The following is a 24,863-nucleotide window of genomic DNA, read 5'->3' as shown; positions in this document are numbered from 1 at the left end:
CTCTATGACCGGTTTAAAGAAAACACCACAGACACGCATAGAAAAGACGCATTTCTCATGTTGGCCTCGTTAGCGCAGTAGGCAGCGCGTCAGTCTCATAATCAAATGTAGAAATCTGAAGGTCGTGAGTTCGATCCTCAGGGGCATATTTTTTCTTTTAAAAACGAAAGACTATGACCGGTTTGACGAAAACACCACAAACACGCATAGAAAAGGCACATTTCCAATGTAGGCATCGTTAGCGCAATAGGCAGCGCGTCAGTCTCATAATCTGATTTAGAAATCTGAAGGTCGTGAGTTCGATCCTCACACAGGGCATATTCTTTTTCTTTTGAACACGAATGACTCTATGACCGGTTTGACGAAAACGCCACAAACACGCATAGAGAAGACACATTTTTCAGGTTGGCCTCGTTAGCGCAGTAGGCAGCGCGTCAGTATCATAATCGAATGTAGAAATCTGAATGTCGTGAGTTCGATCCTCAGACGGGGCATATTTTTTTCTTTTGAAAACGTAAGACTCTATGACCGGTTTGACGAAAACACCACAAACACGCATAGAAAAAGCACATTTCCCATGTAGGCGTCGTTAGCGCAATAGGCAGCGCGTCAGTCTAATAATCAAATCTAGAAAACTGAAGGTCGTGAGTTCGATCCCACACGGGGCACAATTTTTTTTCTTTTGAAAACGAATGACTCTATGAGCGGTTTGACAAAAAACACAACAAACACGCATACAGAAGACACTTTTCTCATGTTGGCCTCGTTAGCGCAGTAGGCAGCGCGTCAGTATCATAATCGAATGTAGAAATCTGAATGTCGTGAGTTCGATCCCCAGACGGGGCATATTTTTTTCTTTTGAAAACAAATGACTCTATGACCGGTTTGACGAAAACACCACAAACACGCATAAGAAGACACATTTCTCATGTTAGCCTCGTTAGCGCAGTAGGCAGCGCGTCAGTCTCATAATCAAATGTAGAAATCTGAAGGTCGTGAGTTCGATCCTCACACGGGGCATGTTTTTTTTCTTTTGAAAACGAATGACTATGACCGGTTTGACGAAAACACCACAAAGACACATAGAGAAGACACATTTCTCATGTTGGCCTCATTAGCGCAGTAGGCGGCGCGTCAATACCATAATCGAATGTAGAAATCTGAATGTCGTGAGTTCGATCCTCACACGGGGCCTTTTTTTTTTCTTTTGAAAACGAACGACTCTATGACCGGTTTGACGAAAACACCACAAACACACATAGAGAAGACACATTTCCCATGTAGGCGTCGTTAGCGCAATAGGCAGCGCGTCAGTCTCATAATCTGATTTAGAAATCTGAAGGTCGTGAGTTCGATACTCACACAGGGCATATTTTTTTCTTTTGAAAACGAATGACTCTATGACCGGTTTCACGAAAACACCACAAACACGCATAGAAAAGACACATTTTTCAGGTTGGCCTCGTTAGCGCAGTAGGCAGCGCGTCAGTCTCATAATCAAATGTAGAAATCTGAAGGTCGTGAGATCGATCCTCACACGGGGAATATTTTTTTCTTTTGAAAACGAATGACTCTATGACCGGTTTGACGAAAACACCACAAACACGCATAGAGAAGACACATTTCTTATGTTGGCCTTGTTAGCGCAGTAGGAAGCGCGTCAGTATCATAATCAAATCTAGAAATCTGAAGGTCGTGAGTTCGATCCTCACACGGGGCACATGTTTTTTTTCTTTTGAAAACGAATGACTCTATGAGCGGTTTGACAAAAAACGCAACAAACACGCATAGAGAAGAGACTTTTCTCATGTTGGCCTCGTTAGCGCAGTAGGCAGCGCGTCAGTCTCATAATCAAATGTAGAAATCTGAAGGTCGTGAGATCGATCCTCACACGGGGCATATTTTTTTCTTTTGAAAACGAATGACTCTATGACCGGTTTGACGAAAACACCACAAACACGCATAGAGAAGACACATTTCTTATGTTGGCCTTGTTAGCGCAGGAGGAAGCGCGTCAGTATCATAATCAAATCTAGAAATCTGAAGGTCTTGAGTTCGATCCTCACACGGGGCATATTTTTTTTCTTTTGAAAACGAATGACTCTATGACCGGTTTGACGAAAACACCACAAACAAGCATAGAGGAGACACATTTCTCATGTTGGCCTCGTTAGCGCAGTAGGCGGCGCGTCAGTATCATAATCGAATGTAGAAATCTGAATGTCGTGAGTTCGATCCTCACACGGGGCATATTTTTTTCTTTTGAAAACGAAAGACTCTATGACCGGTTTGACGAAAGCACCACAAACACACATAGAAAAGGCACATTTCCCATGTAGGCGTCGTTAGCGCAATAGGCAGCGCGTCAGTCTCATAATCAAATGTAGAAATCTGAAGGTCGTGAGTTCGATCCTCACACGGGGCATATTTTTTTTCTTTTGAAAACGAATGACTCTATGAGCGGTTTGACGAAAACACCACAAACACGAATAGAAAAGACGCATTTCTCATGTTGACCTCGTTAGCGCAGTAGGCAGCGCGTCAGTCTCATAATCAAATGTAGAAATCTGAAGGTCGTGAGTTCGATCCTCACACGGGGCATATTTTTTTCTTTTGAAAACGAATGACTCTATGACCGGTTTGACGAAAACACCACAAACACGTATAGAGAAGACACATTTCTCAGGTTGGCCTCGCTAGCGCATTAGGCAGCGTGTAAGTCTCATAATCAAATGTAGAAATCTGAAGGGCGTGAGTTCGATCCTCACACGGAGCATATTTTATTCTTTTGAAAACGAATGACTCTATAACCGGTTTGACGAAAACACCACAAACTTGCATAGAGAAGACACATTTCACATGTAGGCGTCGTTAGCGAAATAGGCAGCGCGTCAGTCTCATAATCAAATCTAGAAATCTGAAGGTCGTGAGTTCGATCATCACACGGGGCACATTTTTTTTTAAAACGAATGACTCTGTGAGCGGTTTGACAAAAAACACAACAAACACGCAAAGAGAAGATACTTTTCTCATGTTGGCCTAGTTAGCGCAGTAGGCAGCGCGTCAGTCTCATAATCAAATCTAGAAATCAGAAGGTCGTGAGTTCGATCATCACACGGGGCACATTTTTTTTTTCAAAACGAATGACTCTATGACCGGTTTGACAAAAAACACAACAAACACGCATAGAAAAGACGCATTTCTCATGTTGGCCTCGTTAGCGCAGTAGGCAGCGCGTCAGTATCATAATCGAATGTAGAAATCTGAATGTCGTGAGTTCGATCCTCAGACGGGGCAATTTTTTTTCTTTTGAAAACGTAAGACTCTATGACCGGTTTGACGAAAGCACCACAAACACACATAGAAAAGGCACATTTCCCATGTAGGCGTCGTTAGCGCAATAGGCAGCGCGTCAGTCTCATAATCAAATGTAGAAATCTGAAGGTCGTGAGTTCGATCCTCACACGGGGCATATTTTTTTTCTTTTGAAAACGAATGACTCTATGAGCGGTTTGACGAAAACACCACAAACACGAATAGAAAAGACGCATTTCTCATGTTGACCTCGTTAGCGCAGTAGGCAGCGCGTCAGTCTCATAATCAAATGTAGAAATCTGAAGGTCGTGAGTTCGATCCTCACACGGGGCATATTTTTTTCTTTTGAAAACGAATGACTCTGACCGGTTTGACGAAAACACCACAAACACGTATAGAGAAGACACATTTCTCAGGTTGGCCTCGCTAGCGCATTAGGCAGCGTGTAAGTCTCATAATCAAATGTAGAAATCTGAAGGGCGTGAGTTCGATCCTCACACGGAGCATATTTTATTCTTTTGAAAACGAATGACTCTATAACCGGTTTGACGAAAACACCACAAACACGCATAGAGAAGACACATTTCCCATGTAGGCGTCGTTAGCGAAATAGGCAGCGCGTCAGTCTCATAATCAAATCTAGAAATCTGAAGGTCGTGAGTTCGATCATCACACGGGGCACATTTTTTTTTAAAACGAATGACTCTATGAGCGGTTTGACAAAAAACACAACAAACACGCATAGAGAAGAGACTTTTCTCATGTTGGCCTAGTTAGCGCAGTAGGCAGCGCGTCAGTCTCATAATCAAATCTAGAAATCTGAAGGTCGTGAGTTCGATCATCACACGGGGCACATTTTTTTTTTTCAAAACGAATGACTCTATGACCGGTTTGACAAAAAACACAACAAACACGCATAGAAAAGACGCATTTCTCATGTTGGCCTCGTTAGCGCAGTAGGCAGCGCGTCAGTATCATAATCGAATGTAGAAATCTGAATGTCGTGAGTTCGATCCTCAGACGGGGCAATTTTTTTTCTTTTGAAAACGTAAGACTCTATGACCGGTTTGACAAAAACACCACAAACACGCATAGAGAAGACACATTTCTCATGTTGGCCTCGTTAGCGCAGTAGGCAGCGCGTCAGTCTCATAATCAAATCTAGAAATCTGAAGGTCGTGAGTTCGATCCTCACACGGGACACAATTTTTTTTCTTTTGAAAACGAACGACTCTATGAGCGGTTTGACAAAAAACACAACAAACACGCATAGAGAAGACACTTTTCTCATGTTGGCCTCGTTAGCGCAGTAGGCAGCGCGTCAGTATCATAATCGAATGTAGAAATCTGAATGTCGTGAGTTCGATCCTCAGACAGGGCATATTTTTTTCTTTTGAAAACGAATGAATCTATGACCGGTTTGACGAAAACACCACAAACACGCATAGAGAAGACACATTTTTCAGGTTGGCCTCGTTAGCGCAGTAGGCGGCGCGTCAATATCATAATCGAATGTAGAAATCTGAATGTCGTGAGTTCGATCCTCACACGGGGCATATTTTTTCTTTTGAAAACGAATGACTCTATGACCGGTTTGACGAAAACACCACAAACACGCATAGAGAAGACACATTTCTTATGTTGGCCTTGTTAGCGCAGTAGGAAGCGCGTCAGTATCATAATCAAATCTAGAAATCTGAAGGTCGTGAGTTCGATCCTCACACGTGGCACATTTTTTTTTTCTTTTGAAAACGAATGACTCTATGAGCGCTTTGACAAAAAACACAACAAACACGCATAGAGAAGAGACTTTTCTCATGTTGGTCCGTAAGCGCAGTAGGCAGCGCGTCAGTCTCATAATCAAATCTAGAAATCTGAAGGTCGTGAGTTCGATCATCACACGGGGCACATTTTTTTTTCAAAACGAATGACTCTATGACCGGTTTAAAGAAAACACCACAGACACGCATAGAAAAGACGCATTTCTCATGTTGGCCTCGTTAGCGCAGTAGGCAGCGCGTCAGTCTCATAATCGAATGTAGAAATCTGAATGTCGTGAGTTCGATCCCCAGACGGGGCATATTTTTTTCTTTTGAAAACAAATGACTCTATGACCGGTTTGACGAAAACACCACAAACACGCATAAGCAGACACATTTCTCATGTTAGCCTCGTTAGCGCAGTAGGCAGCGCGTCAGTCTCATAATCAAATGTAGAAATCTGAAGGTCGTGAGTTCGATCCTCACACGGGGCATGTTTTTTTTCTTTTGAAAACGAATGACTATGACCGGTTTGACGAAAACACCACAAAGACACATAGAGAAGACACATTTCTCATGTTGGCCTCATTAGCGCAGTAGGCGGCGCGTCAATACCATAATCGAATGTAGAAATCTGAATGTCGTGAGTTCGATCCTCACACGGGGCCTTTTTTTTTTCTTTTGAAAACGAACGACTCTATGACCGGTTTGACGAAAACACCACAAACACACATAGAGAAGACACATTTCCCATGTAGGCGTCGTTAGCGCAATAGGCAGCGCGTCAGTCTCATAATCTGATTTAGAAATCTGAAGGTCGTGAGTTCGATACTCACACAGGGCATATTTTTTTCTTTTGAAAACGAATGACTCTATGACCGGTTTCACGAAAACACCACAAACACGCATAGAAAAGACACATTTTTCAGGTTGGCCTCGTTAGCGCAGTAGGCAGCGCGTCAGTCTCATAATCAAATGTAGAAATCTGAAGGTCGTGAGATCGATCCTCACACGGGGAATATTTTTTTCTTTTGAAAACGAATGACTCTATGACCGGTTTGACGAAAACACCACAAACACGCATAGAGAAGACACATTTCTTATGTTGGCCTTGTTAGCGCAGTAGGAAGCGCGTCAGTATCATAATCAAATCTAGAAATCTGAAGGTCGTGAGTTCGATCCTCACACGGGGCACATGTTTTTTTTCTTTTGAAAACGAATGACTCTATGAGCGGTTTGACAAAAAACGCAACAAACACGCATAGAGAAGAGACTTTTCTCATGTTGGCCTCGTTAGCGCAGTAGGCAGCGCGTCAGTCTCATAATCAAATGTAGAAATCTGAAGGTCGTGAGATCGATCCTCACACGGGGCATATTTTTTTCTTTTGAAAACGAATGACTCTATGACCGGTTTGACGAAAACACCACAAACACGCATAGAGAAGACACATTTCTTATGTTGGCCTTGTTAGCGCAGGAGGAAGCGCGTCAGTATCATAATCAAATCTAGAAATCTGAAGGTCTTGAGTTCGATCCTCACACGGGGCATATTTTTTTTCTTTTGAAAACGAATGAATCTATGACCGGTTTGACGAAAACACCACAAACAAGCATAGAGGAGACACATTTCTCATGTTGGCCTCGTTAGCGCAGTAGGCGGCGCGTCAGTATCATAATCGAATGTAGAAATCTGAATGTCGTGAGTTCGATCCTCACACGGGGCATATTTTTTTCTTTTGAAAACGAAAGACTCTATGACCGGTTTGACGAAAGCACCACAAACACACATAGAAAAGGCACATTTCCCATGTAGGCGTCGTTAGCGCAATAGGCAGCGCGTCAGTCTCATAATCAAATGTAGAAATCTGAAGGTCGTGAGTTCGATCCTCACACGGGGCATATTTTTTTTCTTTTGAAAACGAATGACTCTATGAGCGGTTTGACGAAAACACCACAAACACGAATAGAAAAGACGCATTTCTCATGTTGACCTCGTTAGCGCAGTAGGCAGCGCGTCAGTCTCATAATCAAATGTAGAAATCTGAAGGTCGTGAGTTCGATCCTCACACGGGGCATATTTTTTTCTTTTGAAAACGAATGACTCTATGACCGGTTTGACGAAAACACCACAAACACGTATAGAGAAGACACATTTCTCAGGTTGGCCTCGCTAGCGCATTAGGCAGCGTGTAAGTCTCATAATCAAATGTAGAAATCTGAAGGGCGTGAGTTCGATCCTCACACGGAGCATATTTTATTCTTTTGAAAACGAATGACTCTATAACCGGTTTGACGAAAACACCACAAACACGCATAGAGAAGACACATTTCCCATGTAGGCGTCGTTAGCGAAATAGGCAGCGCGTCAGTCTCATAATCAAATCTAGAAATCTGAAGGTCGTGAGTTCGATCATCACACGGGGCACATTTTTTTTTAAAACGAATGACTCTGTGAGCGGTTTGACAAAAAACACAACAAACACGCAAAGAGAAGAGACTTTTCTCATGTTGGCCTAGTTAGCGCAGTAGGCAGCGCGTCAGTCTCATAATCAAATCTAGAAATCAGAAGGTCGTGAGTTCGATCATCACACGGGGCACATTTTTTTTTTCAAAACGAATGAATCTATGACCGGTTTGACAAAAAACACAACAAACACGCATAGAAAAGACGCATTTCTCATGTTGGCCTCGTTAGCGCAGTAGGCAGCGCGTCAGTATCATAATCGAATGTAGAAATCTGAATGTCGTGAGTTCGATCCTCAGACGGGGCAATTTTTTTTCTTTTGAAAACGTAAGACTCTATGACCGGTTTGACGAAAGCACCACAAACACACATAGAAAAGGCACATTTCCCATGTAGGCGTCGTTAGCGCAATAGGCAGCGCGTCAGTCTCATAATCAAATGTAGAAATCTGAAGGTCGTGAGTTCGATCCTCACACGGGGCATATTTTTTTTCTTTTGAAAACGAATGACTCTATGAGCGGTTTGACGAAAACACCACAAACACGAATAGAAAAGACGCATTTCTCATGTTGACCTCGTTAGCGCAGTAGGCAGCGCGTCAGTCTCATAATCAAATGTAGAAATCTGAAGGTCGTGAGTTCGATCCTCACACGGGGCATATTTTTTTCTTTTGAAAACGAATGACTCTGACCGGTTTGACGAAAACACCACAAACACGTATAGAGAAGACACATTTCTCAGGTTGGCCTCGCTAGCGCATTAGGCAGCGTGTAAGTCTCATAATCAAATGTAGAAATCTGAAGGGCGTGAGTTCGATCCTCACACGGAGCATATTTTATTCTTTTGAAAACGAATGACTCTATAACCGGTTTGACGAAAACACCACAAACACGCATAGAGAAGACACATTTCCCATGTAGGCGTCGTTAGCGAAATAGGCAGCGCGTCAGTCTCATAATCAAATCTAGAAATCTGAAGGTCGTGAGTTCGATCATCACACGGGGCACATTTTTTTTTAAAACGAATGACTCTATGAGCGGTTTGACAAAAAACACAACAAACACGCATAGAGAAGAGACTTTTCTCATGTTGGCCTAGTTAGCGCAGTAGGCAGCGCGTCAGTCTCATAATCAAATCTAGAAATCTGAAGGTCGTGAGTTCGATCATCACACGGGGCACATTTTTTTTTTTCAAAACGAATGACTCTATGACCGGTTTGACAAAAAACACAACAAACACGCATAGAAAAGACGCATTTCTCATGTTGACCTTGTTAGCGCAGTAGGCAGCGCGTCAGTATCATAATCGAATGTAGAAATCTGAATGTCGTGAGTTCGATCCTCAGACGGGGCAATTTTTTTTCTTTTGAAAACGTAAGACTCTATGACCGGTTTGACAAAAACACCACAAACACGCATAGAGAAGACACATTTCTCATGTTGGCCTCGTTAGCGCAGTAGGCAGCGCGTCAGTCTCATAATCAAATCTAGAAATCTGAAGGTCGTGAGTTCGATCCTCACACGGGACACAATTTTTTTTCTTTTGAAAACGAACGACTCTATGAGCGGTTTGACAAAAAACACAACAAACACGCATAGAGAAGACACTTTTCTCATGTTGGCCTCGTTAGCGCAGTAGGCAGCGCGTCAGTATCATAATCGAATGTAGAAATCTGAATGTCGTGAGTTCGATCCTCAGACAGGGCATATTTTTTTCTTTTGAAAACGAATGAATCTATGACCGGTTTGACGAAAACACCACAAACACGCATAGAGAAGACACATTTTTCAGGTTGGCCTCGTTAGCGCAGTAGGCGGCGCGTCAATATCATAATCGAATGTAGAAATCTGAATGTCGTGAGTTCGATCCTCACACGGGGCATATTTTTTCTTTTGAAAACGAATGACTCTATGACCGGTTTGACGAAAACACCACAAACACGCATAGAGAAGACACATTTCTTATGTTGGCCTTGTTAGCGCAGTAGGAAGCGCGTCAGTATCATAATCAAATCTAGAAATCTGAAGGTCGTGAGTTCGATCCTCACACGTGGCACATTTTTTTTTTCTTTTGAAAACGAATGACTCTATGAGCGCTTTGACAAAAAACACAACAAACACGCATAGAGAAGAGACTTTTCTCATGTTGGTCCGTAAGCGCAGTAGGCAGCGCGTCAGTCTCATAATCAAATCTAGAAATCTGAAGGTCGTGAGTTCGATCATCACACGGGGCACATTTTTTTTTCAAAACGAATGACTCTATGACCGGTTTAAAGAAAACACCACAGACACGCATAGAAAAGACGCATTTCTCATGTTGGCCTCGTTAGCGCAGTAGGCAGCGCGTCAGTCTCATAATCAAATGTAGAAATCTGAAGGTCGTGAGTTCGATCCTCAGGGGCATATTTTTTCTTTTAAAAACGAAAGACTATGACCGGTTTGACGAAAACACCACAAACACGCATAGAAAAGGCACATTTCCCATGTAGGCATCGTTTGCGCAATAGGCAGCGCGTCAGTCTCATAATCTGATTTAGAAATCTGAAGGTCGTGAGTTCGATCCTCACACAGGGCATATTTTTTTTCTTTTGAACACGAATGACTCTATGACCGGTTTGACGAAAACACCACAAACACGCATAGAGAAGACACATTTCTCATGTTAGCCTCGTTAGCGCAGTAGGCAGCGCGTCAGTCTCATAATCAAATGTAGAAATCTTAAGGTCGTGAGTTCGATCCCCAGACGGGGCATATTTTTTTCTTTTGAAAACAAATGACTCTATGACCGGTTTGACGAAAACACCACAAACACGCATAGAGAAGACACATTTCTCATGTTAGCCTCGTTAGCGCAGTAGGCAGCGCGTCAGTCTCATAATCAAATGTAGAAATCTGAAGGTCGTGAGTTCGATCCTCACACGGGGCATGTTTTTTTTCTTTTGAAAACGAATGACTATGACCGGTTTGACGAAAACACCACAAAGACACATAGAGAAGACATTTCTCATGTTGGCCTCATTAGCGCAGTAGGCGGCGCGTCAATACCATAATCGAATGTAGAAATCTGAATGTCGTGAGTTCGATCCTCACACGGGGCCTTTTTTTTTCTTTTGAAAACGAACGACTCTATGACCGGTTTGACGAAAACACCACAAACACACATAGAGAAGACACATTTCCCATGTAGGCGTCGTTAGCGCAATAGGCAGCGCGTCAGTCTCATAATCTGATTTAGAAATCTGAAGGTCGTGAGTTCGATACTCACACAGGGCATATTTTTTTCTTTTGAAAACGAATGACTCTATGACCGGTTTCACGAAAACACCACAAACACGCATAGAGAAGACACATTTTTCAGGTTGGCCTCGTTAGCGCAGTAGGCAGCGCGTCAGTCTCATAATCAAATGTAGAAATCTGAAGGTCGTGAGATCGATCCTCACACGGGGCATATTTTTTTCTTTTGAAAACGAATGACTCTATGACCGGTTTAACGAAAACACCACAAACACGCATAGAGAAGACACATTTCTCATGTTGGCCTCGTTAGCGCAGTAGGCAGCGCGTCATTCTCATAATCAAATGTAGAAATCTGAAGGTCGTGAGATCGATCCTCACACGGGGCATATTTTTTTCTTTTGAAAACGAATGACTCTATGACCGGTTTGACGAAAACACCACAAACACGCATAGAGAAGACACATTTTTTTATGTTGGCCTTGTTAGCGCAGTAGGAAGCGCGTCAGTATCATAATCAAATCTAGAAATCTGAAGGTCGTGAGTTCGATCCTCACACGTGGCACATTTTTTTTTTCTTTTGAAAACGAATGACTCTATGAGCGGTTTGACAAAAAACACAACAAACACGCATAGAGAAGAGACTTTTCTCATGTTGGTCCGTAAGCGCAGTAGGCAGCGCGTCAGTCTCATAATCAAATCTAGAAATCTGAAGGTCGTGAGTTCGATCATCACACGGGGCACATTTTTTTTTTCAAAACGAATGACTCTATGACCGGTTTAAAGAAAACACCACAGACACGCATAGAAAAGACGCATTTCTCATATTGGCCTCGTTAGCGCAGTAGGCAGCGCGTCAGTCTCATAATCAAATGTAGAAATCTGAAGGTCGTGAGTTCGATCCTCAGGGGCATATTTTTTCTTTTAAAAACGAAAGACTATGACCGGTTTGACGAAAACACCACAAACACGCATAGAAAAGGCACATTTCCCATGTAGGCATCGTTAGCGCAATAGGCAGCGCGTCAGTCTCATAATCAAATCTAGAAAACTGAAGGTCGTGAGTTCGATCCCACACGGGGCACAATTTTTTTTCTTTTGAAAACGAATGACTCTATGACCGGTTTGACGAAAACACCACAAACACGCATAGAGAAGACACATTTTTCAGGTTGGCCTCGTTAGCGCAGTAGGCAGCGCGTCAGTATCATAATCGAATGTAGAAATCTGAATGTCGTGAGTTCGATCCTCAGACGGGGCATATTTTTTTCTTTTGAAAACGTAAGACTCTATGACCGGTTTGACGAAAACACCACAAACACGCATAGAAAAAGCACATTTCCCATGTAGGCGTCGTTAGCGCAATAGGCAGCGCGTCAGTCTCATAATCAAATCTAGAAAACTGAAGGTCGTGAGTTCGATCCCACACGGGGCACAATTTTTTGTCTTTTGAAAACGAATGACTCTATGAGCGGTTTGACAAAAAACACAACAAACACGCATACAGAAGACACTTTTCTCATGTTGGCCTCGTTAGCGCAGTAGGCAGCGCGTCAGTATCATAATCGAATGTAGAAATCTGAATGTCGTGAGTTCGATCCCCAGACGGGGCATATTTTTTTCTTTTGAAAACAAATGACTCTATGACCGGTTTGACGAAAACACCACAAACACGCATAGAGAAGACACATTTCTCATGTTAGCCTCGTTAGCGCAGTAGGCAGCGCGTCAGTCTCATAATCAAATGTAGAAATCTGAAGGTTGTGAGTTCGATCCTCACACGGGGCATGTTTTTTTTCTTTTGAAAACGAATGACTATGACCGGTTTGACGAAAACACCACAAAGACACATAGAGAAGACACATTTCTCATGTTGGCCTCATTAGCGCAGTAGGCGGCGCGTCAATACCATAATCGAATGTAGAAATCTGAATGTCGTGAGTTCGATCCTCACACGGGGCCTTTTTTTTTTCTTTTGAAAACGAACGACTCTATGACCGGTTTGACGAAAACACCACAAACACACATAGAGAAGACACATTTCCCATGTAGGCGTCGTTAGCGCAATAGGCAGCGCGTCAGTCTCATAATCTGATTTAGAAATCTGAAGGTCGTGAGTTCGATACTCACACAGGGCATATTTTTTTCTTTTGAAAACGAATGACTCTATGACCGGTTTCACGAAAACACCACAAACACGCATAGAGAAGACACATTTTTCAGGTTGGCCTCGTTAGCGCAGTAGGCAGCGCGTCAGTCTCATAATCAAATGTAGAAATCTGAAGGTCGTGAGATCGATCCTCACACGGGGCACATTTTTTTTTCTTTTGAAAACGAATGACTCTATGACCGGTTTGACGAAAACACCACAAACACGCATAGAGAAGACACATTTCTTATGTTGGCCTTGTTAGCGCAGTAGGAAGCGCGTCAGTATCATAATCAAATCTAGAAATCTGAAGGTCGTGAGTTCGATCCTCACACGGGGCACATGTTTTTTTTCTTTTGAAAACGAATGACTCTATGAGCGGTTTGACAAAAAACGCAACAAACACGCATAGAGAAGAGACTTTTCTCATGTTGGCCTCGTTAGCGCAGTAGGCAGCGCGTCAGTCTCATAGTCAAATGTAGAAATCTGAAGGTCGTGAGATCGATCCTCACACGGGGCATATTTTTTTCTTTTGAAAACGAATGACTCTATGACCGGTTTGACGAAAACACCACAAACACGCATAGAGAAGACACATTTCTTATGTTGGCCTTGTTAGCGCAGTAGGAAGCGCGTCAGTATCATAATCAAATCTAGAAATCTGAAGGTCTTGAGTTCGATCCTCACACGGGGCATATTTTTTTTCTTTTGAAAACGAATGACTCTATGACCGGTTTGACGAAAACACCACAAACAAGCATAGAGGAGACACATTTCTCATGTTGGCCTCGTTAGCGCAGTAGGCGGCGCGTCAGTATCATAATCGAATGTAGAAATCTGAATGTCGTGAGTTCGATCCTCACACGGGGCATATTTTTTTCTTTTGAAAACGAAAGACTCTATGACCGGTTTGACGAAAGCACCACAAACACGCATAGAAAAGGCACATTTCCCATGTAGGCGTCGTTAGCGCAATAGGCAGCGCGTCAGTCTCATAATCAAATGAAGAAATCTGAAGGTCGTGAGCTCAATCCTCACACGGGGCATATTTTTTCTTTTGAAAACGAAAGACTCTATTACCGGTTTGACGAAAACACCACAAACACGAATAGAAAAGTCACATTTCCCATGTAAGCGTCGTTAGCGCAATAGGCAGCGCTTCAGTCTCATAATCAAATCTAGAAATCTGAAGGTCGTGAGTTCGATCATCACACGGGGCACAATTTTTTTTCTTTTGAAAACGAATGACTCTATGAGCGGTTTGACAAAAAACACAACAAACACGCATACAGAAGACACTTTTCTCATGTTGGCCTCGTTAGCGCAGTAGGCAGCGCGTCAGTATCATAATCGAATCTAGAAATCTGAATGTCGTGAGTTCGATCCCCAGACGGGGCATATTTTTTTCTTTTGAAAACAAATGACTCTATGACCGGTTTGACGAAAACACCACAAACACGCATAGAGAATACACTTTTCTCATGTTGGCCGCGTTAGCGCAGTAGGCAGCGCGTCAGTCTCATAATCGAATGTAGAAATCTGAAGGTCTTGAGTTCGATCCTCACGCTGGGCATATTTTTCTTATTTGAAAACGAATGACTCTATGAGCGGTTTGACGAAAACACCACAAACACGCATAGAAAAGACGCATTTCTCATGTTGGCCTCGTTAGCGCAGTAGGCAGCGCGTCAGTCTCATAATCAAATGTAGAGATCATAGGGTCGTGAGCTTGATCCTCACATGGTGCATATTTTTTCTTTTGAAAACGAAAGACTCTATGACCGGTTTGACGAAAACACCACAAACACGAATAGAAAAGTCACATTTCCCATGTAAGCATCGTTAGCGCAATAGGCAGCGCGTCAGTATCATAATCAAATCTAGAAATCTGAAGGTCGTGAGTTCGATCATCACACGGGGCACAATTGTTTTTCTTTTGAAAACGTAAGACTCTATGACCGGTTTGACGAAAACACCACAAACACGCATAGAAAAGGCACTTTTCTCATGTTGGCCTCGTTAGCGCAATAGGCAGCGCGTCAGTCTCATAATCAAATCTAGAAATCTGAAGGTCGTGAGTTCGATCCCACACGGGGCACAATTTTTTTCTTTTGAAAACGAATGACTCTATGACCGGTTTGACGAAAACACCACAAACACGCATAGAGAAGACACATTTCTCATGTTAGCCTCGTTAGCACAGTAGGCAGCGCGTCAGTCTCATAATCAAATGTAGAAATCTGAAGGTCGTGAGTTCGATCCTCACACGGGGCATATTTTTTCTTTTGAAAACAAATGACTCTATGACCGGTTTGACGAAAACACCACAAACACACATAGAGAAGACACATTTCCCATGTAGGCGTCGTTAGCGAAATAGGAAGCGCGTCAGTATCATAATCAAATCTAGAAATCTGAAGGTCGTGAGTTCGATCCTCACACGGGGCACATTTTTTTTTCTTTTGAAAACGAATGACTCTATGAGCGGTTTGACAAAAAAACACAACAAACACGCATAGAGAAGAGACTTTTCTCATGTTGGCCTAGTTAGCGCAGAAGGCAGCGCGTCAGTCTCATAATCAAATCTAGAAATCTGAAGGTCGTGAGTTCGATCATCACACGGGGCATATTTTTTTTTTTCAAAACGAATGACTCTATGACCGGTTTAAAGAAAACACCACAGACACGCATAGAAAAGACGCATTTCTCATGTTGGCCTAGTTAGCGCAGTAGGCAGCGCGTCAGTCTCATAATCAAATGTAGAAATCTGAAGGTCGTGAGTTCGATCCTCACACGGGGCATATTTTTTCTTTTAAAAACGAAAGACTCTATGACCGGTTTGACGAAAACACCACAAACACGCATAGAGAAGACACTTTTCTCATGTTGGCCTCGTTAGCGCAGTAGGCAGCGCGTCAGTCTCATACTCAAATCTAGAAATCTGAAGGTCGTGAGTTCGATCCTCAAACGGGGCATATTTTTTTTTCTTTTGAAAACGAATAACTCTATGAGCGGTTTGACAAAAAACACCACAAACACGTATAGAGAAGACACATTTCTCAGGTTGGCCTCGCTAGTAGGCAGCGTGTCAGTCTCATAATCAAATGTAGAAATCTGAAGGTCGTGAGTTCGATCCTCACACGGGGCATATTTTATTCTTTTGAAAACGAATGACAAAAAAACACCACAAACACGCATAGAGAATACACTTTTCTCATGTTGGCCTCGTTAGCGCAGTAGGCAGCGCGTCAGTCTCATAATCGAATGTAGAAATCTGAAGGTCTTGAGTTCGATCCTCACGCGGGGCAAATTTTTCTCTTTTGAAAACGAATGACTCTATGAGCGGTTTGACGAAAACACCACAAACACGCATAGAAAAGACGCATTTCTCATGTTGGCCTCGTTAGCGCAGTAGGCAGCGCGTCAGTCTCATAATCAAATGTAGAAATCTGATTGTCGTGAGCTCAATCCTCACACGGGGCATATTTTTTCTTTTGAAAACGAAAGACTCTATGACCGGTTTGACGAAAACACCACCAACACGAATAGAAAAGGCACATTTCACATGTAGGCGTCGTTAGCGCAATAAGCAGCGCGTCAGTCTCATAATCAAATCTAGAAATCTGAAGGTCGTGAGTTCGATCCTCACACGGGGCACAAATTTTTTTCTTTCGAAAACGAATGACTCTATGAGCGGTTTGACAAAAACACAACAAACACGCATAGAGAAGACACTTTTCTCATGTTGGCCTCGTTAGCGCAGTAGGCAGCGCGTCAGTATCATAATCGAATGTTGAAATCTGAATGTCGTGAGTTCGATCCTCAGACGGGGCATATTTTTTTCTTTTGAAAACGAATGACTCTATGACCGGTTTGACGAAAACACCACAAACACGCATAGAGAAGACACATTTCTCATGTTAGCCTCGTTAGCGCAGTAGGCAGCGCGTCAGTCTCATAATCAAATATAGAAATCTGAAGGTCGTGAGTTCGATCCTCACACGGGGCATATTTTTTCTTTTGAAAACGAATGACTCTATGACCGGTTTGACGAAAACACCACAAACACACATAGAGAAGACACATTTCCCGTGTAGGCGTCGTTAGCAAAATAGAAAGCGCGTAAGTATCATAATCAAATCTAGAAATCTGAAGGTCGTGAGTTCGATCCTCACACGGGGCACATTTTTTTTTCTTTTGAAAACGAATGACTCTATGAGCGGTTTGACAAAAAACACAACAAACACGCATAGAGAAGAGACTTTTCTCATGTTGGCCTAGTTAGCGCAGTAGGCAGCGCGTCAGTCTCATAATCAAATCTAGAAATCTGAAGGTCGTGAGTTCGATCATCACACGGGGCACATTTTTTTTTTCAAAACGAATGACTCTTTGACCGGTTTAAAGAAAACACCACAGACACGCATAGAAAAGACGCATTTCTCATGTTGGCCTCGTTAGCGCAGTAGGCGGCGCGTCAGTATCATAATCGAATGTAGAAATCTTATGTCGTGAGTTCGATCCTCACACGGGGCATATTTTTTCTTTTGAAAACGAATGACTCTATGACCGGTTTGACGAAAACACCACAAACACGCATAGAAAAAGCACATTTCCCATGTAGGCGTCGTTAGCGCAATAGGCAGCGCGTCAGTCTCATAATCAAATCTAGAAAACTGAAGGTCGTGAGTTCGATCCCACACGGGGCACAATTTTTTTTCTTTTGAAAACGAATGACTCTATGAGCGGTTTGACAAAAAACACAACAAACACGCATACAGAAGACACTTTTCTCATGTTGGCCTCGTTAGCGCAGTAGGCAGCGCGTCAGTATCATAATCGAATGTAGAAATCTGAATGTCGTGAGTTCGATCCCCAGACGGGGCATATTTTTTTCTTTTGAAAACAAATGACTCTATGACCGGTTTGACGAAAACACCACAAACACGCATAGAGAAGACACATTTCTCATGTTAGCCTCGTTAGCGCAGTAGGCAGCGCGTCAGTCTCATAATCAAATGTAGAAATCTGAAGGTCGTGAGTTCGATCCTCACACGGGGCATGTTTTTTTTCTTTTGAAAACGAATGACTATGACCGGTTTGACGAAAACACCACAAAGACACATAGAGAAGACACATTTCTCATGTTGGCCTCATTAGCGCAGTAGGCGGCGCGTCAATACCATAATCGAATGTAGAAATCTGAATGTCGTGAGTTCGATCCTCACACGGGGCCTTTTTTTTTTCTTTTGAAAACGAACGACTCTATGACCGGTTTGACGAAAACACCACAAACACACATAGAGAAGACACATTTCCCATGTAGGCGTCGTTAGCGCAATAGGCAGCGCGTCAGTCTCATAATCAAATCTAGAAATCTGAAGGTCGTGAGTTCGATCATCACACGGGGCACATTTTTTTTTTTCAAAACGAATGACTCTTTGACCGGTTTAAAGAAAACACCACAGACACGCATAGAAAAGACGCATTTCTCATGTTGGCCTCGTTAGCGCAGTAGGCGGCGCGTCAGTATCATAATCGAATGTAGAAATCTTATGTCGTGAGTTCGATCCTCACACGGGGCATATTTTTTCTTTTGAAAACGAATGACTCTATGACCGGTTTGACGAAAAAACCACAAACACGCATAGAAAAAGCACATTTCCCATGTAGGCGTCGTTAGCGCAATAGGCAGCGCGTCAGTCTCATAATCAAATCTAGAAAACTGAAGGTCGTGAGTTCGATCCCACACGGGGCACAATTTTTTTTCTTTTGAAAACGAATGACTCTATGAGCGGTTTGACAAAAAACACAACAAACACGCATACAGAAGACACTTTTCTCATGTTGGCCTCGTTAGCGCAGTAGGCAGCGCGTCAGTATCATAATCGAATGTAGAAATCTGAATGTCGTGAGTTCGATCCCCAGACGGGGCATATTTTTTTCTTTTGAAAACAAATGACTCTATGACCGGTTTGACGAAAACACCACAAACACGCATAGAGAAGACACATTTCTCATGTTAGCCTCGTTAGCGCAGTAGGCAGCGCGTCAGTCTCATAATCAAATGTAGAAATCTGAAGGTCGTGAGTTCGATCCTCACACGGGGCCTTTTTTTTTTCTTTTGAAAACGAACGACTCTATGACCGGTTTGACGAAAACACCACAAACACACATAGAGAAGACACATTTCCCATGTAGGCGTCGTTAGCGCAATAGGCAGCGCGTCAGTCTCATAATCAAATCTAGAAATCTGAAGGTCGTGAGTTCGATCATCACACGGGGCACATTTTTTTTTTCAAAACGAATGACTCTTTGACCGGTTTAAAGAAAACACCACAGACACGCATAGAAAAGTCGCATTTCTCATGTTGGCCTCGTTAGCGCAGTAGGCGGCGCGTCAGTATCATAATCGAATGTAGAAATCTTATGTCGTGAGTTCGATCCTCACACGGGGCATATTTTTTCTTTTGAAAACGAATGACTCTATGACCGGTTTGACGAAAACACCACAAACACGCATAGAAAAAGCACATTTCCCATGTAGGCGTCGTTAGCGCAATAGGCAGCGCGTCAGTCTCATAATCAAATCTAGAAAATTGAAGGTCGTGAGTTCGATCCCACACGGGGCACAATTTTTTTTCTTTTGAAAACGAATGACTCTATGAGCGGTTTGACAAAAAACACAACAAACACGCATACAGAAGACACTTTTCTCATGTTGGCCTCGTTAGCGCAGTAGGCAGCGCGTCAGTATCATAATCGAATGTAGAAATCTGAATGTCGTGAGTTCGATCCCCAGACGGGGCATATTTTTTTCTTTTGAAAACAAATGACTCTATGACCGGTTTGACGAAAACACCACAAACACGCATAGAGAAGACACATTTCTCATGTTAGCCTCGTTAGCGCAGTAGGCAGCGCGTCAGTCTCATAATCAAATGTAGAAATCTGAAGGTCGTGAGTTCGATCCCCACACGGGGCATGTTTTTTTTCTTTTGAAAACGAATGACTATGACCGGTTTGACGAAAACACCACAAAGACACATAGAGAAGACACATTTCTCATGTTGGCCTCATTAGCGCAGTAGGCGGCGCGTCAATACCATAATCGAATGTAGAAATCTGAATGTCGTGAGTTCGATCCTCACACGGGGCCTTTTTTTTTTCTTTTGAAAACGAACGACTCTATGACCGGTTTGACGAAAACACCACAAACACACATAGAGAAGACACATTTCCCATGTAGGCGTCGTTAGCGCAATAGGCAGCGCGTCAGTCTCATAATCTGATTTAGAAATCTGAAGGTCGTGAGTTCGATACTCACACAGGGCATATTTTTTTCTTTTGAAAACGGATGACTCTATGACCGGTTTCACAAAAACACCACAAACACGCATAGAGAAGACACATTTTTCAGGTTGGCCTCGTTAGCGCAGTAGGCAGCGCGTCAGTCTCATAATCAAATGTAGAAATCTGAAGGTCGTGAGTTCGATCCTCACACGGGGCATATTTTTTCTTTTGAAAACGAATGACTCTATGACCGGTTTGACGAAAACACCACAAACACACATAGAGAAGACACATTTCCCATGTAGGCGTCGTTAGCGAAATAGGAAGCGCGTCAGTATCATAATCAAATCTAGAAATCTGAAGGTCGTGAGTTCGATCCTCACACGGGGCACATTTTTTTTTCTTTTGAAAACGAATGACTCTATGAGCGGTTTGACAAAAAAACACAACAAACACGCATAGAGAAGAGACTTTTCTCATGTTGGCCTAGTTAGCGCAGTAGGCAGCGCGTCAGTCTCATAATCAAATCTAGAAATCTGAAGGTCGTGAGTTCGATCATCACACGGGGCACATTTTTTTTTTCAAAACGAATGACTCTATGACCGGTTTAAAGAAAACACCACAGACACGCATAGAAAAGACGCATTTCTCATGTTGGCCTAGTTAGCGCAGTAGGCAGCGCGTCAGTCTCATAATCAAATGTAGAAATCTGAAGGTCGTGAGTTCGATCCTCACACGGGGCATATTTTTTCTTTTGAAAACGAATGACTCTATGAGCGGTTTGACAAAAAACACCACAAACACGTATAGAGAAGACACATTTCTCAGGTTGGCCTCGCTAGTAGGCAGCGTGTCAGACTCATAATCAAATGTAGAAATCTGAAGGTCGTGAGTTCGATCCTCACACGGGGCATATTTTATTCTTTTGAAAACGAATGACTCTATGACCGGTTTGACCAAAAAAACACCACAAACACGCATAGAGAATACACTTTTCTCATGTTGGCCTCGTTAGCGCAGTAGGCAGCGCGTCAGTCTCATAATCGAATGTAGAAATCTGAAGGTCTTGATTTCGATCCTCACGCGGGGCAAATTTTTCTCTTTTGAAAACGAATGACTCTATGACCGGTTTGACGAAAACACCACAAACACGAATAGAAAAGGCACATTTCACATGTAGGCGTCGTTAGCGCAATAGGCAGCGCGTCAGTCTCATAATCAAATCTAGAAATCTGAAGGTCGTGAGTTCGATCCTCACACTTGGCACAATTTTTTTTCTTTCGAAAACGAATGACTCTATGAGCGGTTTGACAAAAACACAACAAACACGCATAGAGAAGACACTTTTCTCATGTTGGCCTCGTTAGCGCAGTAGGCAGCGCGTCAGTATCATAATCGAATGTAGAAATCTGAATGTCGTGAGTTCGATCCTCAGACGGGGCATATTTTTTTCTTTTGAAAACGAATGACTCTATGACCGGTTTGACGAAAACACCACAAACACGCATAGAAAAGACGCATTTCTCATGTTAGCCTCGTTAGCGCAGTAGGCAGCGCGTCAGTCTCATAATCAAATGTAGAAATCTGAAGGTCGTGAGTTCGATCCTCACACGAGGCATATTTTTTCTTTTGAAAACGAATGACTCTATGACCGGTTTGACGAAAACACCACAAACACACATAGAGAAGACACATTTCCCAAGTAGGCGTCGTTAGCAAAATAGGAAGCGCGTCAGTATCATAATCAAATCTAGAAATCTGAAGGTCGTGAGTTCGATCCTCACACGGGGCACATTTTTTTTTCTTTTGAAAACGAATGACTCTAGGAGCGGTTTGACAAAAATCACAACAAACACGCATAGAGAAGAGACTTTTCTCATGTTGGCCTAGTTAGCGCAGTAGGCAGCGCGTCAGTCTCATAATCAAATCTAGAAATCTGAAGGTCGTGAGTTCGATCATCACACGGGGCACATTTTTTTTTTAAAAACGAATGACTCTTTGACCGGTTTAAAGAAAACACCACAGACACGCATAGAAAAGACGCATTTCTCATGTTGGCCTCGTTAGCGCAGTAGGCGGCGCGTCAGTATCATAATCGAATGTAGAAATCTTATGTCGTGAGTTCGATCCTCACACGGGGCATATTTTTTCTTTTGAAAACGAAAGACTCTATGACCGGTTTGACGAAAGCACCACAAACATGCATAGAAAAGGCACATTTCCCATGTAGGCGTCGTTAGCGCAATAGGCAGCGCGTCAGTCTCATAATCAAATCTAGAAATCTGAAGGTCATGAGTTCGATCCTCACACGGGGCACATTTTTTTTTCTTTTGAAAACGAATGACTCTATGAGCGGTTTGACAAAAAACACAACAAACACGCATAGAGAAGACACTTTTCTCATGTTGGCCTCGTTAGCGCAGTATGCAGCGCGTCAGTCTCATACTCAAATCTAGAAATCTGAAGGTCGTGAGTTCGATCATCACAGGGGGCATAATTTTTTTCTTTTGAAAACGAATGACTCTATAAGCGGTTTGACAAAAAACACAACAAACACGCATAGAGAAGACACTTTTCTCATGTTGGCCTCGTTAGCGCAGTAGGCAGCGCGTCAGTCTCATACTCAAATCTAGAAATCTGAAGGTCGTGAGTTCGATCCTCACACGGGGCACATTTTTTTTTCTTTTGAAAACGAATGACTCTATAAGCGGTTTGACGAAAACACCACAAACACGTATAGAGAAGACACATTTCTCAGGTTGGCCTCGCTAGCGCAGTAGGCAGCGTGTCAGTTTCATAATCAAATGTAGAAATCTGAAGGTGGTGAGTTCGATCCTCACACGGGGCATATTTTTTTCTTTTGAAAACGAATGACTCTATGACCGGTTTGACAAAAAAAACACCACAAACACGCATAGAGAATACACTTTTCTCATGTTGGCCTCGTTAGCGCAGTAGGCAGCGCGTCAGTCTCATAATCGAATGTAGAAATCTGAAGGTCGTGAGCTCAATCCTCACACGGGGCATATTTTTTCTTTTGAAAACAAAAGACTCTATGACCGATTTGACGAAAACACCACAAACACGAATAGAAAAGGCACATTTCCCATGTAAGCGTCGTTAGCGCAATAGGCAGCGCGTCAGTCTTATAATCAAATCTAGAAATCTGAAGGTCGTGAGTTCGATCCTCACACGGGGCACAATTTTTTTTCTTTTGAAAACGAATGACTCTATGAGCGGTTTGACAAAAACACAACAAACACGCATAGAGAAGACACTTTTCTCATGTTGGCCTCGTTAGCGCAGTAGGCAGCGCGTCAGTATCATAATCAAATCTAGAAATCTGAAGGTCGTGAGTTCGATCCTCACACGGGGCACAATTTTTTTTCTTTTGAAAACGAATGACTCTATGAGCGGTTTGACAAAAACACAACAAACACGCATAGAGAAGACACTTTTCTCATGTTGGCCTCGTTAGCGCAGTAGGCAGCGCGTCAGTCTCATAATCAAATGTAGAAATCTGAAAGTCTTGAGTTCGATCCTCAGACGGGGCATATTTTTTCTTTTGAAAACGAATGACTCTATGACCGGTTTGACGAAAACACCACAAACACGCATAGAGAAGACACATTTCTCATGTTAGCCTCCTTAGCGCAGTAGGCAGCGCGTCAGTCTCATAATCAAATGTAGAAATCTGAAGGTCGTGAGTTAGATCCTCACACGGGGCATATTTTTTCTTTTGAAAACGAATGACTCTATGACCGGTTTGACGAAAACACCACAAACACACATAGAGAAGACACATTTCCCATGTAGGCGTCGTTAGCAAAATAGGAAGCGCGTCAGTATCATAATCAAATCTAGAAATCTGAAGGTCGTGAGTTCGATCCTCACACGGGGCACATTTCTTTTTCTTTTGAAAACGAATGACTCTATGAGCGGTTTGACAAAAAACACAACAAACACGCATAGAGAAGAGACTTTTCTCATGTTGGCCTAGTTAGCGCAGTAGGCAGCGCGTCAGTCTCATAATCAAATCTAGAAATCTGAAGGTCGTGAGTTCGATCATCACACAAGGCACATTTTTTTTTTCAAAACGAATGACTCTATGACCGTTTTAAAGAAAACACCACAGACACGCATAGAAAAGACGCATTTCTCATGTCGGCCTCGTTAGCGCAGTAGGCAGCGCGTCAGTCTCATAATCAAATGTAGAAATCTGAAGGTCGTGAGTTCGATCCTCACACGGGGCATATTTTTTCTTTTAAAAACGAAAGACTCTATGACCGGTTTGACGAAAACACCACAAACACGCATAGAGAAGACACTTTTCTCATGTTGGCCTCGTTAGCGCAGTAGGCAGCGCGTCAGTCTCATACTCAAATCTAGAAATCTGAAGGTCGTGAGTTCGATCCTCACACGGGGCATATTTTTTTTTTCTTTTGAAAACAAATGACTCTATGAGCGGTTTGACAAAAAACACCACAAACACGTATAGAGAAGACACATTTCTCAGGTTGGCCTCGCTAGTAGGCAGCGCGTCAGTCTCATACTCAAATCTAAAAATCTGAAGGTCGTGAGTTCGATCCTCACACGGGGCATATTTTATTCTTTTGAAAACGAATGACTCTATGACCGGTTTGACAAAAAAA

The 24,863-nt window shown here is 42.7% G+C and overlaps 16 non-coding genes across 16 annotated transcripts; all 16 read left to right on the top strand.

Moving 5' to 3' along the window:
* Window positions 1-934: 934 nt before the first annotated feature.
* On the top strand, window positions 935-1,020 carry Trnam-cau. Its single transcript is given in 2 exon segments — window positions 935-971; window positions 985-1,020. It is a non-coding gene; the product is annotated as a tRNA-Met (tRNA).
* Window positions 1,021-4,432: 3,412 nt separating this feature from the next.
* Trnam-cau lies at window positions 4,433-4,518 on the top strand. Its single transcript is given in 2 exon segments — window positions 4,433-4,469; window positions 4,483-4,518. It is a non-coding gene; the product is annotated as a tRNA-Met (tRNA).
* A 965-nt stretch (window positions 4,519-5,483) lies between these two features.
* Trnam-cau lies at window positions 5,484-5,569 on the top strand. The gene is given in 2 exon segments: window positions 5,484-5,520; window positions 5,534-5,569. It is a non-coding gene; the product is annotated as a tRNA-Met (tRNA).
* Window positions 5,570-8,981: 3,412 nt separating this feature from the next.
* On the top strand, window positions 8,982-9,067 carry Trnam-cau. The gene is given in 2 exon segments: window positions 8,982-9,018; window positions 9,032-9,067. It is a non-coding gene; the product is annotated as a tRNA-Met (tRNA).
* Window positions 9,068-10,378: 1,311 nt separating this feature from the next.
* Trnam-cau lies at window positions 10,379-10,464 on the top strand. The gene is given in 2 exon segments: window positions 10,379-10,415; window positions 10,429-10,464. It is a non-coding gene; the product is annotated as a tRNA-Met (tRNA).
* A 2,010-nt stretch (window positions 10,465-12,474) lies between these two features.
* Trnam-cau lies at window positions 12,475-12,560 on the top strand. Its single transcript is given in 2 exon segments — window positions 12,475-12,511; window positions 12,525-12,560. It is a non-coding gene; the product is annotated as a tRNA-Met (tRNA).
* Window positions 12,561-16,844: 4,284 nt separating this feature from the next.
* On the top strand, window positions 16,845-16,930 carry Trnam-cau. The gene is given in 2 exon segments: window positions 16,845-16,881; window positions 16,895-16,930. It is a non-coding gene; the product is annotated as a tRNA-Met (tRNA).
* A 964-nt stretch (window positions 16,931-17,894) lies between these two features.
* Trnam-cau lies at window positions 17,895-17,980 on the top strand. Its single transcript is given in 2 exon segments — window positions 17,895-17,931; window positions 17,945-17,980. It is a non-coding gene; the product is annotated as a tRNA-Met (tRNA).
* A 963-nt stretch (window positions 17,981-18,943) lies between these two features.
* Trnam-cau lies at window positions 18,944-19,029 on the top strand. Its single transcript is given in 2 exon segments — window positions 18,944-18,980; window positions 18,994-19,029. It is a non-coding gene; the product is annotated as a tRNA-Met (tRNA).
* A 788-nt stretch (window positions 19,030-19,817) lies between these two features.
* On the top strand, window positions 19,818-19,903 carry Trnam-cau. The gene is given in 2 exon segments: window positions 19,818-19,854; window positions 19,868-19,903. It is a non-coding gene; the product is annotated as a tRNA-Met (tRNA).
* Window positions 19,904-20,342: 439 nt separating this feature from the next.
* Window positions 20,343-20,428, top strand: Trnam-cau. The gene is given in 2 exon segments: window positions 20,343-20,379; window positions 20,393-20,428. It is a non-coding gene; the product is annotated as a tRNA-Met (tRNA).
* A 1,315-nt stretch (window positions 20,429-21,743) lies between these two features.
* Trnam-cau lies at window positions 21,744-21,829 on the top strand. The gene is given in 2 exon segments: window positions 21,744-21,780; window positions 21,794-21,829. It is a non-coding gene; the product is annotated as a tRNA-Met (tRNA).
* Window positions 21,830-22,796: 967 nt separating this feature from the next.
* Window positions 22,797-22,882, top strand: Trnam-cau. Its single transcript is given in 2 exon segments — window positions 22,797-22,833; window positions 22,847-22,882. It is a non-coding gene; the product is annotated as a tRNA-Met (tRNA).
* A 443-nt stretch (window positions 22,883-23,325) lies between these two features.
* On the top strand, window positions 23,326-23,411 carry Trnai-uau. The gene is given in 2 exon segments: window positions 23,326-23,362; window positions 23,376-23,411. It is a non-coding gene; the product is annotated as a tRNA-Ile (tRNA).
* Window positions 23,412-24,378: 967 nt separating this feature from the next.
* Trnam-cau lies at window positions 24,379-24,464 on the top strand. The gene is given in 2 exon segments: window positions 24,379-24,415; window positions 24,429-24,464. It is a non-coding gene; the product is annotated as a tRNA-Met (tRNA).
* An 88-nt stretch (window positions 24,465-24,552) lies between these two features.
* Trnam-cau lies at window positions 24,553-24,638 on the top strand. The gene is given in 2 exon segments: window positions 24,553-24,589; window positions 24,603-24,638. It is a non-coding gene; the product is annotated as a tRNA-Met (tRNA).
* Window positions 24,639-24,863: the final 225 nt, after the last annotated feature.

Source organism: Nematostella vectensis, chromosome 9 (assembly GCF_932526225.1).
Source record: "Nematostella vectensis chromosome 9, jaNemVect1.1, whole genome shotgun sequence".
NCBI classification, from domain to species: domain Eukaryota; kingdom Metazoa; phylum Cnidaria; class Anthozoa; order Actiniaria; family Edwardsiidae; genus Nematostella; species Nematostella vectensis.
Note: the sequence above shows the minus strand (reverse complement) of the source record. Positions and strands in the feature narration are given on the sequence as shown.